Source organism: Bos mutus, chromosome 16 (genome assembly GCF_027580195.1).
Source record: "Bos mutus isolate GX-2022 chromosome 16, NWIPB_WYAK_1.1, whole genome shotgun sequence".
Classification (NCBI taxonomy): domain Eukaryota; kingdom Metazoa; phylum Chordata; class Mammalia; order Artiodactyla; family Bovidae; genus Bos; species Bos mutus.
The window spans coordinates 20423870-20441072 of record NC_091632.1 but is presented as its reverse complement, the minus strand read 5'-3'; positions in this window follow the sequence as shown (position 1 = coordinate 20441072).

The window sequence follows — 17203 nt, the reverse complement described above, 5'->3', positions numbered from 1 at the left end:
AAATACCTGCCCTATTACCCACCCTATAGCATCCTTCAGATCAGATCAGTTGCTCAGTCGTGTCCGACTCTTTGTGACCCCATGAATTGCAGCATGCCAGGCCTCCCTGTCCATCACCAACTCCCAGAGTTCACTCAGACTCACATCCATCGAGTCAGTGATGCCATCCAGCCATCTCATCCTCTGTCGTCCCCTTCTCCTCTTGCCCCCAATCCCTCCCAGCATCAGAGTCTTTTCCAATGAGTCAACTCTTTGCATGAGGTGGCCAAAGTACTGGAGTTTCAGCTTTAGCATCAGTCCTTCCAAAGAAATCCCAGGGCTGATCTCCTTCAGAATGAACTGGTTGGATCTCCTTGCAGTCCAAGGGACTCTCAAGAGTCTTCTCCAACACCACAGTTCAAAAGCATCAATTCTTACGGCACTCAGCCTTCTTCACAGCCCAACTCTCACATCCATACATGACCACAGGAAAAACCATAGCCTTGACTAGACGAACCTTTGTTGGCAAAGTAATGTCTCTGCTTTTGAATATGCTATCTAGGTTGGACATAACTTTCCTTCCAAGGAGTAAGCATCTTTTAATTTCATGGCTGCAGACACCATCTGCAGTGATTTTGGAGCCCAGAAAAATAAAGTCTGACACTGTTTCCACTGTTTCCCCATCTATTTCCCATGAAGTGATGGGACTGGATGCCATGATCTTCATTTTCTGAATGTTGAGCTTTAAGCCAACTTTTTCACTCTCCTCTTTCACCTTCATCAAGAGGCTTTTTAGTTCCTCTTCACTTTCTGCCATAAGGGTGGTGTCATCTGCATATCTGAGGTTATTGATATTTCTCCCGGCAATCTTGATTCCAGCTTGTGTGTCTTACAGTCCAGCGTTTCTCATGATGTACTCTGCATATAAGTTAAATAAACAGAATGACAATATACAGCCTTGACATACTCCTTTTCCTATTTGGAACCAGTCTGTTGTTCCATGTCCAGTTCTAACTGTTGCTTCCTGACCTGCAAACAGATTTCTCAAGAGGCAGATCAGGTGGTCTGATATTCCCATCTCTTTCAGAATTTTCCACAGTTTATTGTGATCCACACAGTCAAAGGCTTTGGCATAGTCAATAAAGCAGAAATAGATGTTTTTCTGGAACTCTCTTGCTTTTTCCATGATCCAGTGGATGTTGGCAATTTGATCTCTGGTTCCTCACCAATCACCTAATGCCACCCTTCCAGTAGGAATTTTGTCATGAGGCTATAAAAATTGGCTACTAGGCCTCAAGAGGGGACGCCTCTCCTTTGAGCTGGCCCACCGTTCTAGCAGCATTTCCCACTCTAATAAACTCTATTTTCCTCTCGTTCTGCTTCATGTCTGGAAATTCTTTTCCAGCCCGTGCACAGACTACACGATACAACAGAATCTTATTCCTCAAAGATCAATGGGCTTCCTTCAATGGGCTTGAGTGGCCAAGGCCTGATACAGCAACAAAAGTTTCCCACCTGAGAGGAACCCCCAGCCATTCTTCCAGAAAGACTAGTACAAACCATAGCTATCTGCCCATTTCTTAATTTATTTTTTTCATTCATAAAAATATTTATTAGACTCTTGCTAGGTTCTTGGCAAATTAACAAAGCTCATGTGCATTTTCAGAACCTTCATTTTCTGCATATCTCAAAGCCCATCATAAATGCTCCCTCATCCAGGAAGCCTCCCCTAGAATTTCTATTTTAATTCAATTTCATAGGACACAGAACCCTGAAGGGTTTGCTGCTCACTGCTGTCTCCTCCACTCAGGCCCTGCGTTAGTGACTAGCACCTCAGCTAAGCCTGCTAACTCTAGACTAGGAAAGAAATAGAAATCCAGAAGCGGGAGTTTCCAGTTCTCGGCTCCCTGTGCAGACACCTCCAGCCCATCAGCCTTTTGAAGCCCATCCCTTCCCACAGGACATCTCTGCCCTCCATCCCAGAGTACTTCCCCATGAAACCCATGGTGTCTTTGGCCTGCTGATTCTGGCCTTCTGAACATGATAACAAGATTAGTTTGCTTTTTCTCTTTGGTTCCACTGCATGTGGAACGTCTCCAACTGGGGGACCAGGGATCAAACCCATGCCCCTCTGCAGTGGAAGAATGGAGTCTTAACCCCGAACCACCAGGGAAGTCCCAGATTAGTCCTCTTGTTGTTGTTGTTTAGTCCCTAATTCATTTCTGACTCCTTTGCGAACCTGTAACTGTAGCCCGTCAGGCTCCTCTGTTCCTAGGATTTTCCAGGCAAGCATACTGGAATGGGTTGCCATACCTTCCTCCAGGGCCAGATTAGTCTTCTTAACAAAGCACCGTGATGGTTCCTAGCACTGACTCGGAAGGATGAATTCATTATCCACTGATGACAGGGTTTTTTTCAGTCATTCATCAAGGATTTGTTGAGCACCTGCTCTACTATTAATAATTACTCTGCAAGACCCTGGGGATATAAAAGTGAGCAAAACAGAATTGCAGTCTAGATGGGAAGACAAAAATAGACAAGGAAAATAATACGTGCGATCTGCGTGGTGCCAGGCACGTAGAAGAGGAGCACTTAGGCTGGCCTGAGAGGCGTTTGCCAGGCCAGTGGAGCTAAGACAGATAACCTGAATGAAACCTCCCATGCCTGTGTTCAAGGTCTGTGGGCTTCTGTCCTCCAAGCTGTCCCCACTATGTGCGTCTGCTCTGAGGATGCCACCCTTCCACCAACTTCAACACCTTGGCCCACCTGTCTTCCTCCTTCCTCCTCTAGTCTGAATGGTTTCTCCAGCTGTTTAACTTAAATCTACAACTAAACAGTGAGTTCCAGCAGGGCCGGGCTGGCAGTCTTCGAGTCAAGTTCAGCATCATGGTCTGCAGGGGACTGACCTATGTGTCATACCTTAAGTGCCTGGGGTAAGTATATGGGCAGAGATGGTCAGTGGTACAGCCGTGAAATAGCTGCCCGGCTAAAAACGACATTTCCCCACCAAGCAGAGGCCATATACGTGTGGAACAGAGGAAGAGTTGGGCCTTCCAGATCTGGGTCTTCGTGTTGCTGCTCATACTCTCCTCCACGCCCTTGTCCCTCTGCTCCTGGCCACACGAGGCTGTCTCTCTGCTTTGATCATGACCTGCAAAAGAAATCCACATCCAGGTCCCTTAAGCCATTGTGTGGTTGGCTCTCTTTGTTAGAGCAACCCAGTCTTACCTAGCCTTAATATGACGGACAGCATGTCAGTTCTAGCTTCCACTGCAAACATGGAAAATCTAGCAATCCTATGCCTGCAACCCTGTGGGGCCACAGTCAGTAGGCACAGACCCCCAGTGTCCAGTGAGGCCAGGAGCCAATGCCCCTGCCAAGGCCCTTCAACTCTTGTTTTTCTGCTTCTTTACTCTTTCCCATGAACTGCCTGATCCTTGCAGACACTTACGTTTGCAGAAGCATTTTAGCCTCCGAACAGAACACAAGATTCAGGAAGTCCCATGGCTGATGATCCGTCTGCCTGGCTTGTCTCTCAGAAGTCTGTCCTGTTTTAAAGCCTAAGTCAGACGTTTCACCCCAGGTTTAGGACCTGGAACAGACCCAATGTCTTCCCCACAACAAACATTCCACAATATCCCCTCTACATTCCTGAAATTAAACTAATATTAAATAGTAATCAACTAATTAATTAATGATAAAAACTAATAATTAAATTTGATATTAAATTAAACTAATACCACACACCATTTTAAAAATCAGTATAATGCCCTAATGTAATACAAAGGCAAAATAAAGCCAGAGTCACTTAGAATAACATCCTATGTGTTTCCGTATTCAGAGGTTTGGTGCAACTCCGTCAGGAGCCAGCAGGAGGTACTCAGGTCCTCTGGCGGGGAAATCTGGCAGCTGCAGATGCAGACTGCCACAGCTATGTGGTTTTGGTAACAAACACCACACGTCACTGCCATCAGGGATCTGATTCCAAAAGAAGGTGAACAACTCTTGGTAAAGGTGAACAATTCTTGGTAAAGCCCCCCAAAAAACAAAATTCTGTCTTTCCTTGATTTTCCACAGCCATAAAAATCAAGTTTTCCTGGGGACTCCCCTGGTGGTCCAGTGGCTAAGACTCTGTGCTTCCAATACAGGAGGCCCGGGTTCAATCCCTGATCAGGGAACTAGATCCCACCTGCCGCAACTGAAGACTGCATAAGCAGCAATTAAGACCCGACACGGCCAAATAAATAAAAATAAATTTTTTAAAGAGCATTGGAAATGGTAAATATAAAAGACATATCTGAGTAAATATAAAAGACTTATTTTTTTTTAATCAAGGTTTCCTAGAAAATGTCATGCTTCAAGTTTGAAAACTTGAAACAAATACTTTGTGCTGATGAGTGAAATGGAGTTCAGATGTACTCTGAGACCATTCCAAATACATCCTCCACGGAGAATGCACAGAGGGCCCCCAGCAGTCATGCAGGGCAGGGGCAGTTCTTGGTTGGGGACACCAGCCAGAGAATTTCAATCTGTTTAGCATCTCTGCCCTTTCCCCAATAAGCGCTGAGATCACCCCCAGCCCACTGCTAAGACAACCAGACACACCTGGGCATTTCCAAAGCCCTCCTTCCAGCAGGTGTTTCCTGAACGAGACTCCCTTCTTCAGACCATGCAGATGCACAGAGAGGCAATGGCGATGTCAAAGTGAATATGAATATGACTCAAGGCGTCACCTCCTCTTGCTTTTCTGTGACTGTCTGGACCTGGGAGGCTTGTGTTCAGCAAAGGCCTGAGCGGTGGTCCGAAAGGACTGTGATGGGACCCTCAGTGAGTGCGCTGCTGGGAGAGGAGTGGGAGGTGGCCACCTTCTCCCTGTGCCTCTGGACTTCATTTCTGTGTTTGTGAAAAAGAGGTATGCATAAAACGAGAGTCCAAAACGGAATGAAATTCAGTTCTCCCATCCCTCTCATCACCTGCCTATTAATAGTCTCTTGGAACAAGTCACATTGAGACGTTTATTCACTGCCTGTGAGAGTGTGTTCACCTGAAATAGTTCCTGGGCCATTTTTCTCAGCTTCTGTGACGCTGGGCAGCCAAGAGAGACACCATTTCTCAAAGAAAGGTGTGTGTGGCCAGGTTCCACCCGGGTTGGGGTGAAGCCTGGAGTCAAAACACCAATTAGCTCCTCACAAACTTAGAAAACCAGGAGCATGAACGCTTCATCCTCTGGACCCTTCCCCAGGGACCACCCTCTTGGCTTCTCCTCATTGAAGAAACCGCCTACTTTCTCCTCAGGCCTAGGTGTTGTCTAAGCTCTTATGGGACTCCCTGTGGCCTCTGGAAAAGGCTGCGGTGCTACCGTGTGCCGTGGAGAGACAGAGACAAAGAGAGCAAGGTGCCCTTCTCGGGACCTTCCTTGGTCCTTAGATCTGATCCCCTGTGAGCAAATGCCTCCCTTTCCTCATTTCATGCCATTCCACCACCTCATTTCCTCCCCTGTCCAAAGTCATTTTTAACTGTCTGACCAGGAAGGATCTGACCTGACAGGACAATTAAATATTCATACCCTGATTGAAGAGTCTGTGCAAAAATCAATTAAAAATAGGACATGTGGAGTTGAGACATTTTCAATCTTTTTTTTTTTCCTTTCTGTCAGGAAAGCTGTGGAGCTCAGATGCCAATGCCCTGGGGTGGGTCCCAGGAGGCGTCCACACCTTCTGTCAGCTGGGTACACAGTCTCCACCCTCCTCGCCTGGGGCAGCTGAAGGGGCTGATACGACCTTTGTCCCTCCAAGAGGAAGAGCAGGCACCAGAGCACAAAGCTGCCCCTGCATCCTTCTTCACCAGGATGAGCTACCGCCCTCTCTGGGCTTCCGTCCAGTGCCCCCTTTCATCAAATGTTTGTCATTATTTGTGAGATTGGTGTGCACCTTCTTCTAGAGTATGAGAGAAGGGAATGGCAACCCACTCCAGAATTCTTGCCTGGAGAATCCCACGGACAGAGGAGCCTGGCGGGCCACAGCCCACGGGGTCGCAAAGAGTCGGACACGACTGAGCGACTAACACACACCAGATGAGGGAACAACACACTGAGGGCAGGAGCTGTCCTCTCCAGCTTCCCACACAGATCCCCAGCCAGTCCCTGGAATCTGGAGCACAACTAATAGATGTTTGCGCAAAGAATCAGGAGGGCAGAAATCTGCCGCTTCATTACCACTTCCTGTTTCCAATGGTCAATCAGTTGAATAACAATTAAAAGTTCAATTCTTCCACTTCCTTCCAGGTCAACTTGAGGTGGCATAGGAGTGACTCCAAGAAAAGTCCAGAACAAGTGAAGATCTATTTCTATAAAGAAGCAGAGAGGGCAGCTCATCCCAGATCCCTGACATGATGTGGTTCTTAGGTAGATGGACCCCAAGATAAATTCATTGCCAAATAAGATCAGAAAAAGCATCAAGATTAGCCAGCAAAATAAAAGCTCTGGGACATTCTGTGGTCAAGAAATCCACTTAACAACTTTTAATTTGGCATTTGCCAAATGTTGTTTTGTGGAAATGTATTTAACATCCTTCAGAATCAGGCAAAAGCTGGCCAGCAGATCTCTAAATTCCCTTTCAGCTCAAGAATCCCATAGTTTTAGATCTTGAAAAGGCCTGGCAGGAACAAGGAATTTGAAGTCAGAACAAGCTTGATTTCAAATACTGCATCTCGTTAACTGAAAAAGCTGGATGACGTCAGTGTCTCAGAGCCTCAGTCTTCTCATCTGTGAAATGGGGATGATAATAGCGTCTGTATCATTATGCTGCTTTGAGGGTCAAATTAGGAAACCAATGTACACTAAACCAATTTATAAACTGGACATGGCATAATTATATTAGCTATTACTAGTATAATAACAAAACAAAATTAGAATTTGAACCCGGAAAATCTTTTATCTCCTAGTCATTTGCTAGGAACTGGTTTCCCACAGCCCTGCCTGCTCTATAGATACATTTTTAAATAAGGCAAATCCCTTGACTTCTTTATCTTTCTTTTTCAGATCGATACTTTCAGTGTCATTTCAATTGAGTATTTGGGCTGGGAAAGGAAACACATTAAAAACAGACAAATGATTTGTTCTATGCCGTGAGCCTCTGGTTGAATGAGTTTGGGGCTTTTCATTCAATGCCAAAGGCTGGTGGTCAAGTTAAAAACACAGTGAAGACAAGGGAGACTCTGATGGAGAAGAAATTCATTGCAGAGAGCCAAATTCCACTACAGCAAATCCAATACTGACAGTTCTAAGACACAGTTCTTCAGGGGTAAGAAAATTGTCCTGCCTTCCTGAACATCTCTTCCCAGTTAGAAAGAATGTTGCTTTTTCACACCTCATGCTGGTACTTGGTGAAATATAGTTACGCCATGAAAATAATCACATCCCAAATCCTTCCACCTTGTTTATTTTCCTTCTTTACTCAAACCATGACTTTTGGCCAATTTAAAATAGTACCTTCAATGTGTACCCTGTTTTTAGTTTTTTTTAATTGTTTCTTTAATGATACAGTGAAGCTGAAGATCCAATATCGAGTCTGCACAATGCAACTTTCTAACTGATTTTTTCTGTAAGACTATTTCAGGTTCTGATTGAGTCACTGACTTCACATTTAAGGATATTCTCAGACAGGCTGGTCCTCAGCAGCACCTGGGATTCCTCAGAGAAATCGTTATGATTGTTAAGCAATGAAGTAGCTCTCCTCCCAGGGGTTTCCCAGGTGGCACTAGTGGTAAAGAAACCACCTGCCAACGCAGGAGACAAAATTGACAAGGGTTTGATCCCTGGGTCAGGAAGATCCCCTGGAGGAGGGCATGGCAACCCACTCCAGTACTCCTGCCTGGAGAAATCCCCATGAACAGAGAAGCTTGGCGGACTGCAGTCTATGAGGTTGCAAAGAGTCAGACATGACTGAAGGGACTTAGCATGCACACACTCTTCCCAGGGCAAGATGTGTACCTGCAGGTAGAAAATGATGGCAGCAGCATTTCGAAAAGATGGTTTCCTCCATTTTACTAGATTTATGAATTAAAATCAAAAGCCCAGGTTCTGTATTTCTAAAATGTTCTGGTTGATAAAATTCTGCTCACAACGTTTTTTTCCTTTCAATTTTATGAAAAATGTGATGCATTAGCACAGGGGAGAAAATAAAACCTCTCAGTTTTGCTGAACCCGGAAAGATTTCATTCAGCAGAACCTGTTTGCAAGAACTTAGACAAATCTCTCCAAAATAAAATAGTTCCCGTAGTAAACTGTTCAAAAATGAGCTCTCTGGGGAAAAAGAAAAAAAAACTGCAAAGATAGTCTGTTGTTTCATCATCTGCTAATTTTACCCCATTGAGTTTCATATCCTATTTTTAAGCAGTTTCACCTTAAGATGACGAAGCAGAGCTTTGAAATTAATATGGAGTACATTATTTTGTGTATTAAAAGAGTTTGTCTCTTAATTAGTATCAGATCAAAAAAATTGCTAGTACGTATGCTTAGTCCTTTAAGTTTATTTTCCAATCAATTCTTATGTTTTTATTATGTCATTTTTATTTTCCCGTTTCTCAAATGAGGAACCTTATTTTTAGAGAGTTTAACTCTTTAGCCCAAAGCTGTGTGGTAACAACAGCCTTGGTATTGAGTCCAGTGCTGTCTGATCCTAGGACCTGTGTCCTCCCTTTGTACCACATGCTGACTTTCTCACGGCTAACAATTCAGGAACATCGAATTCTGAAAAAGAAAGGAAACTCAGAGATCATTTGCAGAAAACTCCACTTTATGTGAGAAATTGGAGCCCAGAGACATGAAATAGATTTATTCAAATTATTTATTTATTCATTCAAATTTATTCAGATTCACATCATTATTTAGGTAATAAGAGCCATCACTTCTTGGCAACTTCTGATTTTTCTGTCAGAACTTTTCTGGCACAACAAGCACTCAGTGTGAGCTTTTGCTGGGATTTCCCTTCCCAAATGAAACTAGCTTTATCTTATTATGTAATATACATGTATAATACACATATATATGTACATATGCACACATATATGAATATATGAATAATAAAATAGCATTCATGCTACAGGGATCTGTTTCCACACATAACACTCTGACACCAAATGTGTGGGTTTTCCCTACCAGGCAATTCTCCAGTTCTCTGTGGAAACCAAACAGGTATCCTACAATCTATTGCAATTCTGACACTAACTACCTGGAGTGAGTACAGACCCGAGATTAAGGGCTCAGTCCCCCAAGACTCCCCTTACCCCCACTTAAATGCCTCACAATTAGTATGTCCCCAGGTTACCCACACTTCTGTCTGACTTGGCTACAAATCACAGGTTCCCATGACCTCTTTCTTCTCAGGTTTGAAAATTTCCATCAATAAATGGCTCTCAGAACTCAGAGGAATGTTTTACTTAATATTACCTGTTTTTTATAAAGGATACAAATGAACATCCAAATGAAGAAATATAGAAGGCAAGGTCTGGAAGTGTCCAGAATACAGGAGCTTCTTCTGACCCCAAGGATTTTGCAGTATACCTCCCTCCTGGCATATGGATGCAGTCTCCAACCCAGAAGCTCTCTGAATTTCAGTTTTTTGTTTTTGCTGTGCCATGCAGTTTGTGGGATCTTAGTTCCCCGACCATAGATTGAACCCATGACCCCTGTAGTGAAAATCAAATCCTAACCACTGGACTGCCAGAGAATTCCCCTGGACTCCATTGTTTAGAATGTTTATGGAAGTTGTATTACTTATGCACACTTGATTACATCACTGGCAATTAGTGATTAATTCAATGCCCAGCCCCTGTCTCCTGGGAGGTTAGAGAGGAGACAGTAGTCTGTGAACCCTCCCAGCACCCAGACCCTGTGCCTCTGGGCCTGGTGACATGGAAGCGAGCCTGCTGAGTGCATCCATTCTTCAACTCCGTCCCACGGCCTTCTCCTTGACCAAGGATTTCTCTCCAACTGTGCATTTCTTATCCACTTCCACTAAGAGGTCCTAGTCACTCCAGGTGACAAGTGTCCCCATCTCCTGCACTTTAATCCTCTAATCCAGTTATTTCTGTTTTAGGAGCACAAACAAAACTCTTCTGTTTGCCCTTTTGGTTCTGCGTTGCTTCTATTTCCCTATTCCTCTTTCCAGTTAAAAGCAGGAGAAATCAGACCAGGATCTCAGCCCCTGCTCGTCAGTTTCCATTTTTGCAAAATCGACTAAGGCTACACAAGACCTCAGAAGCATTTTCTGCAGGACTCCACCACTTTGAGAAGCAGCGAAGCTTGTCTTTGGGTTGTTCCTACCAGCGGTGTGCTGAGAAACTATATACATAAACAAACAGACAAATAGCCCTGATTTGTACCTTTTGCTGATTTCCAGTTTCTGTGGTATAAATTTTTCTACTATGACAGATTTCAAGCTACAACCTTTACCACCAGTATGCAAAGTTCTTGAGTAGATAACAGTTGTTTTCAAGAGCCTGTAAGAGCTGGCTCCAGCACATCCCTGTCAGGGCCACCCTCCAATTCTCAGGGCACCCCCTGTGAACGCCCATCTTGCATTGTCATTGGCTGACATGATTCTGTCATTACCTAGCATTCACTGTGGGCCTCACTGTCCTGGGGACATTGCATAACTGATCTAATTTAAGCCTCACAAAATCCACTATCTCTAGCTCCATTTCATACGTCATGGTTACTGCTGGGGGATTATCCCCCTCCAATTGGCCTGAACAAGATGTAAAATACAGGACACTATACCCATTGAGTAAAGCAGTGCACCCCTCTCAAAACAATATTTTAACATAGCGAGTGATTTTAAGCATATTTTTTCATTATGAAAGTAATGAACTGCTTTGTAAAGAAAATTGAAAAGTAAGTATTCATTCTCACATATTTTAAGATTTATTTGGTGTCATGGTAAAGTGTCCATGATACATTGTGTTTTAAATGTGGTATATAGTACAGGAGCATGCAATATGACACCAATTCTATTTTTTTAAAACATATATATTAAGGAAATACTGGAAATAAAGAAAAACTGTTTTAACAGCCGTCATCTCTGAGCAGTGGGAAATAAAGATATTTCTACTTTTTTACAGTTTCTGTTTTCCATAATTAATGCATCAACATGTATTAGAGCTTTAATGAGAAAACTATAATACCTGTGATTTTAATTTGGAAAAATATAAAATGAAATGAATTCGGACTCCACAATTGTTCTATTCTGACTTGAAAATTGTTCCATTCTGATTTGAGGTAATGTTTTTTAAAGAGATTTAATTTAAAAGAAATAGCAGTAATAAACATGGGCTCTGCAGGTCTCTGTCTAGGAGGTCCCTTAACCTTCAAGAAACTCTAACGTGTGCCTTTTTATAGTCTTTCTAATTTTCACAAAAACCCTGAAAAATGCATATTGTTAATTCCATGTTAGAGATAATGAAACTAAGAAACTCATTCTCAGTGAGGACAGGTGTCTCAAATATCACGTCCCCACAGAAAGCATCTTTGTGTAGGAGTCTAACGGTCAAGAGCGTGGCCTCCCTCCAGGCAGCATCAAGTTCTAGGCCAGCAGTGGTCCTCTCAGGTACATCTCCAAGGGCAAGGAGTTGAACTGAGGTTCCATTTCCCATAAAATAAAAAGATAATTTCCCTTAAAGTGCTGTTGTGAGTATTAAATGCCTACCGTTCAAAGCCCTTACGTGATGCTTAGCTAGGTTAGCTACAGGCTGCCGCAGCGCTAAAGTTGAAACACAGATATATCTGGTCACAAAGTTCACAATGTCTCTACTCTGCAAAACTTCTTTTCTCCACCAGGACTCCTCTGTGAGTGAGTGAAAGTCGCTCAGTCATGTCCAACTCTTTGCAACCCCATGGACTATACAGTCCATGGAATTTTCCAGGCCAGAGTACTGGAGTGGGTAGCCTTTCCCTTCTCTAGGGGATCTTCCCAACCCAGGGATTGAACCCAGGTCTCCCGCATTGCAGGTAGGTTCTTTACGAGCTGAGCCACCAGGAAAGCCCTCTCCTCTGTGAGGGTCTCCTTTATTCCTTCCAGCTCAAGGAACTCTGCCTTGAGTTCTAGCACAGCACCCGCAACTGTCACCAGGCTCCAATTTTGTTTACGTAAGTAAGGTGTTACTGGGGAGCTTGGGGCTGGGTAGCTGAGAGACTGGGGGACTGGGGACTGGAAGCTGGGGGACTGGTGCTGGGACCTAGGGTTTGGGAGCTGGGAGCTGGGGGCTTGGAGCTGGGCATTGGGAACTGGGAAGCTGGGGGATGGGGGCCAGGAGCTGAGGGTTGGGGGCTGGGAACTGGGGCCTGGGGGCGAGGAGCTGCCTTCTCTTCAGCCCAATGGTCTTCCAGGAAGCTGGTTCCCAGGCTCTTTCATTCTGGCAGGTGCATGGAGGTGAGCATCATCTTTCTCTTTCCCAGTAGGAACTATGTTCACTCCCCAGCTTGAGTCTCCTCCTTGCTGACCAAGCATCTTGAGCAGCTGTCTTCAGCTGCATCTCTTTCTCTGGGGAGTCTCTGCAGAGTTGTCAGGACCTGAATTTCCATGTTTACCCTTTCCCAGTTACACCTTCCTCAGGCAGGTGGCCTCTCCCGGGCACCAGGAAATGGCAGTGCGCTGGCTGGCAGCTCCCGTGTTCTGTAGTCTCTGAAGCAGCCCCTGCCAATTAGCTGTACTCTGCCCACACACCCGGGGCTAGAAGGGAAGCAGGCCAGGCTGAACCAAACCAGACAAGGGCTCCCAGGACACCCAAGGGCGGTGGTAGGAGCACCTGCTATTCTCTCTACTCTGGGCTGATGCGGGGGGTGGGGCCGAATGGGGAAGGTGGCAGGGAGTGGGGGTTGGGAAGTTCTTCCTCCCGTCCCAGGGGGCAGTTCCAAGGGGGCATGGCAGGGGAAGGGGAGGGATGTTAGCACTCACACCCGGGGCAGTCACGTATCTGTTCAGCCAGGAAGAAGGCCTTTAGGCCCCTCCAGGGCTGTGGCTTCTCCATCTCTGTGTCCTGCAGAGTCCTCGAGATTGTCCTGACTACTCACTCAGATCACGAGGGTGAAGGGCCGCGTGTGCAGGGGCTGAGGATGAAGACGGGGAGGGAGGCAGACAGGCACTATTCCCCCACCTCTTTTGCTGACCCTCCCTGGAACCTCAGCTACTTGGCTTCTAGGTTAAGGTTTCTTCCCCTAAAAAGCAGGCACAAGAAAAATGTCTACCTCTTAGCGTTACTGTGAGGATGAAAAATAATGAAATGTGTAACACTTGGCACATAGAAAGCACTCAATAAATTGTGGCCATTTTATTTACAGAATCTATGCAGTCTCAGTTTGTAGATTTACTGGACTCTCTTCTGGGATGAAGAAAATTGTAAGCCTTACCCAGTTAACGTTTCATCTCCAAGGTTAACTAAAAGCAGCAGAAGGACGGAAGGCAAAGATGAACAGGGAGACATAATGAACATTCTCAGAGACCCCTCAGGTGCCAAACACTGGGCAAGGTGCCTTACGTCTGGTATCTCATTTTACACTGCAGGTAACCTTTCTGAAAGATCAGGCAGCTAAAAGTCAGACAGCTTGCTGGCACATTAAAGAAACAAAAGAAATGTTCAAGACTGGAATGCCTGCTGTGTCAAGACACCTAATTAAAAAACAACGTCGCAGTGAATTAGTAGAGCAAGCCTCCCTCTCTGCCAGCAGAGCTAAAATAAATGTGCCAACAGGGGAATCACAGAGCAGAGTCGATTATCATCCCGGTGATTCCGTTGATTCCACAAGCACGACTCGGGGTTTGACAGAACCGGGCATGTGTTGTGTCTTGGTGTCATGCTAAACGGTAGGGCTTCCAGACACACTTGTCATATCGCCGAGAGAATCCTATTCCAATCAGAGATCTTCATGTCAGTTGAACTTGTCTAGTTATAATAAGGAGACATCAAGGTAACTCCAACCACCCAATTAAAATACTCTGACAATGACTGAGCAACAGCAGGATGTTGGATTTATAGAGATTTTTAGTTCCAACTCATCAAGGCGTTTACAAGGGAAAGACAATCATTTCACAAAGATTATGTTCACCTGCCATACTGGGACACGGAAACCCATTCTTGCAGTCAGTGCTGGTATCATTCATTCATTCATTCTATCTCTTACTTATTTTTCCATTCATTCAACCATGTGAGTTGAGTGCTGTTTCGTAACGGGTAGAGGCAGGGAGACATAAAATGCCAAATAAGAGATGGTGCATTCCTTTAAGGGGCAAGTCTGTCAGAGAATAACCCAGTGACAAAGACTGGCAGTTATGTAAATAACTGTAAGCCAGGTTCAGGCTAGGAAGGGGTGTTCTATGCTAAGTTTGACATTTATTGTGCAGGTTATAAGGGTGCTATTGAAGGATTATGGGCCTGAGTGTGTACATTTTAGAAGCAAGTGTGTAGGTGTGCAGGATGGAGGAGAAGCAAGGACATAAATTAGGAGGTGAGTGCCGTCACGCTTCATGGAGTCTACTCCCTCTCCGCCTGCCTCATTATCGGCTTCCCCCTCCACTCATAGCATCCAGGCCTTTTCTCCACCTCTTGGCTGAAACTATTCTTTCCTATGTCATAAGCGAACTTCTGGCTAAAGTCCAAAAAGTGCTTTCCATGATTTATCTTATCTGATCTCTCTACTCCACTTGCATGGTTAGCCACTAACTAGCTGGAAACTTTTATCTGGACTCTTGATGCTCTGATTCAGATTTCTCATGACTTACCCATCAACAAGTCCTGGTGTTTATAAGGCATGTAAAACTCTCCCTGGGAAATGTCTTGCTTATTGGCAACTTCTGCAGCTAAAATTCCTCCTCTGTAGAAAATCTATTAATGAAGAGAATCTGAAAATGAGGATTCTCTGAGGGAAAATTTTAATCACATAGTTGGTCTCAGCATTATATTATCATGAATCCATCTCTACTTGTCTAACTTAAGAATGAAGATTTGGGGTCAATATAATGTCTTCCTCTGGTTTGCCTTTCCCAGGCTGCACTGGGGCCTATCTGGGCCAATAACTGAACTTGTTAAGAAGAACAAGATGCAGAAAGAGGCTTTCTGAAAGTCCTTAGAGAAAGACCTTATCTTCTAGGTGAATTTTGCTGAAGGAAGGTCATTTAAACATCATCTCTGGTGTTTTAAAACTATGTCTAGTCCCTCAATATATGTTCTGCTTCTCTCTGGTCTCCACAGTGAATTGTTGACTAAAACTTGAAGGGACGCTCCATGGGGGTTAAAGCCTCAGTTCGTACACTGCTGCTTCCCCAGGACCTAGAAGAGTACCTGGGACAGACTAGGGACTCATACTTAGGTACAGAGTGAATGAGAAGTTCTGTTTCGAGTTGGTAGGGGATGCAGTTTGTCCCCACGCATGACTGGTTTGTTGGCATGAGGGAAACGACCACAAAACTTTGGCTAAATTGATGAGATCGTGGATGAAGAGAATTTAGAAGAGGTCACTTAAGGATTTATCAACTTCAAATCTTATATAAATTTATTATGTCCTCCAGAAGCCTCACATCTTTGTGGGAGGCCCAGGATTTGGCAGTTACCACCACGAATGAGGGAAGACCCGAGGACATAACCAACCAGGCATGAACTGGCTGAGTTTACAAACACGGAAGCTCAAATCGAGACTGACACCTTTCTTTTTTGCAGCTCTTCGACCTCAGAACAAATGTCTGAAAACTTGCAGATTACAGGTGCCTCTCTGGTTGGATTTTGAGCATGTCTTCTCATAGAATTTAGTTTATTTAAAGCCTCAAAAAAAAAATAATTAAAGACTTTTCCCCTGAGACTGTGGTCTTCTCCGATGGGTAGGGTTCAAGGCCACCTCCTCACCAATCTGAACCCACTGGCTAGTACAACGAAGGGAGTTTATTGCCTTCTAATTAGTGCCCTATCACTTTGCTAAATGTGTTACCCAAATGCTGTGCTTGTGTCCTTCCTGGTGAGACTCAGCTGAAATTTCCAAGGCTGCTTGCCCTGATTCTAGGCCCATGGAGAATTGATACCTTCTTGATCAACTTGTGCAGGAATCTCTCATGAACAGTAGTAAGATGGTCTGTTGTCTCCAAGTTGAACTTTTCTCAACCTTTCATTCTGTAGCTTGAAGTCAATTTTGGGATTTAGCTTTTGAACTCAAAATAGAAGCTTGATAACTGATCCTTATAATGAACCAGCATGTTACACCGCCTTCAGAGTTGGAGTCAGTTAAGTATGGTTTCTGGAAAATACACACAATTTTCTTTTTTTAGTCAAAGAGCATTGCCAAATAGAGCAACATTTTGTTTTATGCCCTTTGTTAAAAATATGTGATTCGTGGCCCCTTTTTGATCCTGGCAAAGGATCCCTGCATTCCCACCTGCTGTTGAGAGCAGAAAAGAGAACACTCCTCGTGCACTGGTGATTTCAGATGATGGTCAGGGACCAACTGAAGCTTCTACTTCTCTACCTTCTGATAGAATGGCTTAGCATCGGGCTTCCCTGGTAGCTCAGTGGTAAAAGAATCTGCCTGCCAATGCAGGAGACACAGGTTCAATCCCTGGTCTGGGAGGATCCCACATGCCAAGGAGCAACTAGGCCCGTGCACCGCAACTATTGATCCTGTGCTCTAGAGCCTGGGCGGTGCAACTACTGAGCCCCCGTGCCACAGCTACTGAAGCCCACACACCCTGGATCCTGTGTCCCACGGCAAGAGAAGCCACCACAATAAAATGCCTGCATATCACAAGGAAGAATAGCTCCTGCTCACTGCAGCTAGAGAAAAGCCTGGGCAGCAACGAAGACCCAGCACAGCCAAAAGTTAATTAATTAACTTTAAAAAGAAAGAATGGCTTAGTATCAATTGCTGCTTAGTCCAAATCATTTTTTGTCATATGTTCTTAGAAACACGATTTATCTGTTTACAATTCCAGATATCAGGTGAGTTCATTCAATTTCTTAGAGGTTTGTTTTGTCATAGGGAAAAATCTTTCAACTCTATTACAAGTTACTCACTAAAGTGATGCTGCCTATAAGCTTAAGTTGTACATAAATGGCCCATCTCTGGGAACTCTACCTCCCAGGTAATGAACATTAAGCTAAAATACCTCTGTTTCGCTCACAGAAAACATCCTGACAAGGCCCACCTGTGAATGACTGCAAGCAGGAAGAAATTAACACATCCTCCCCA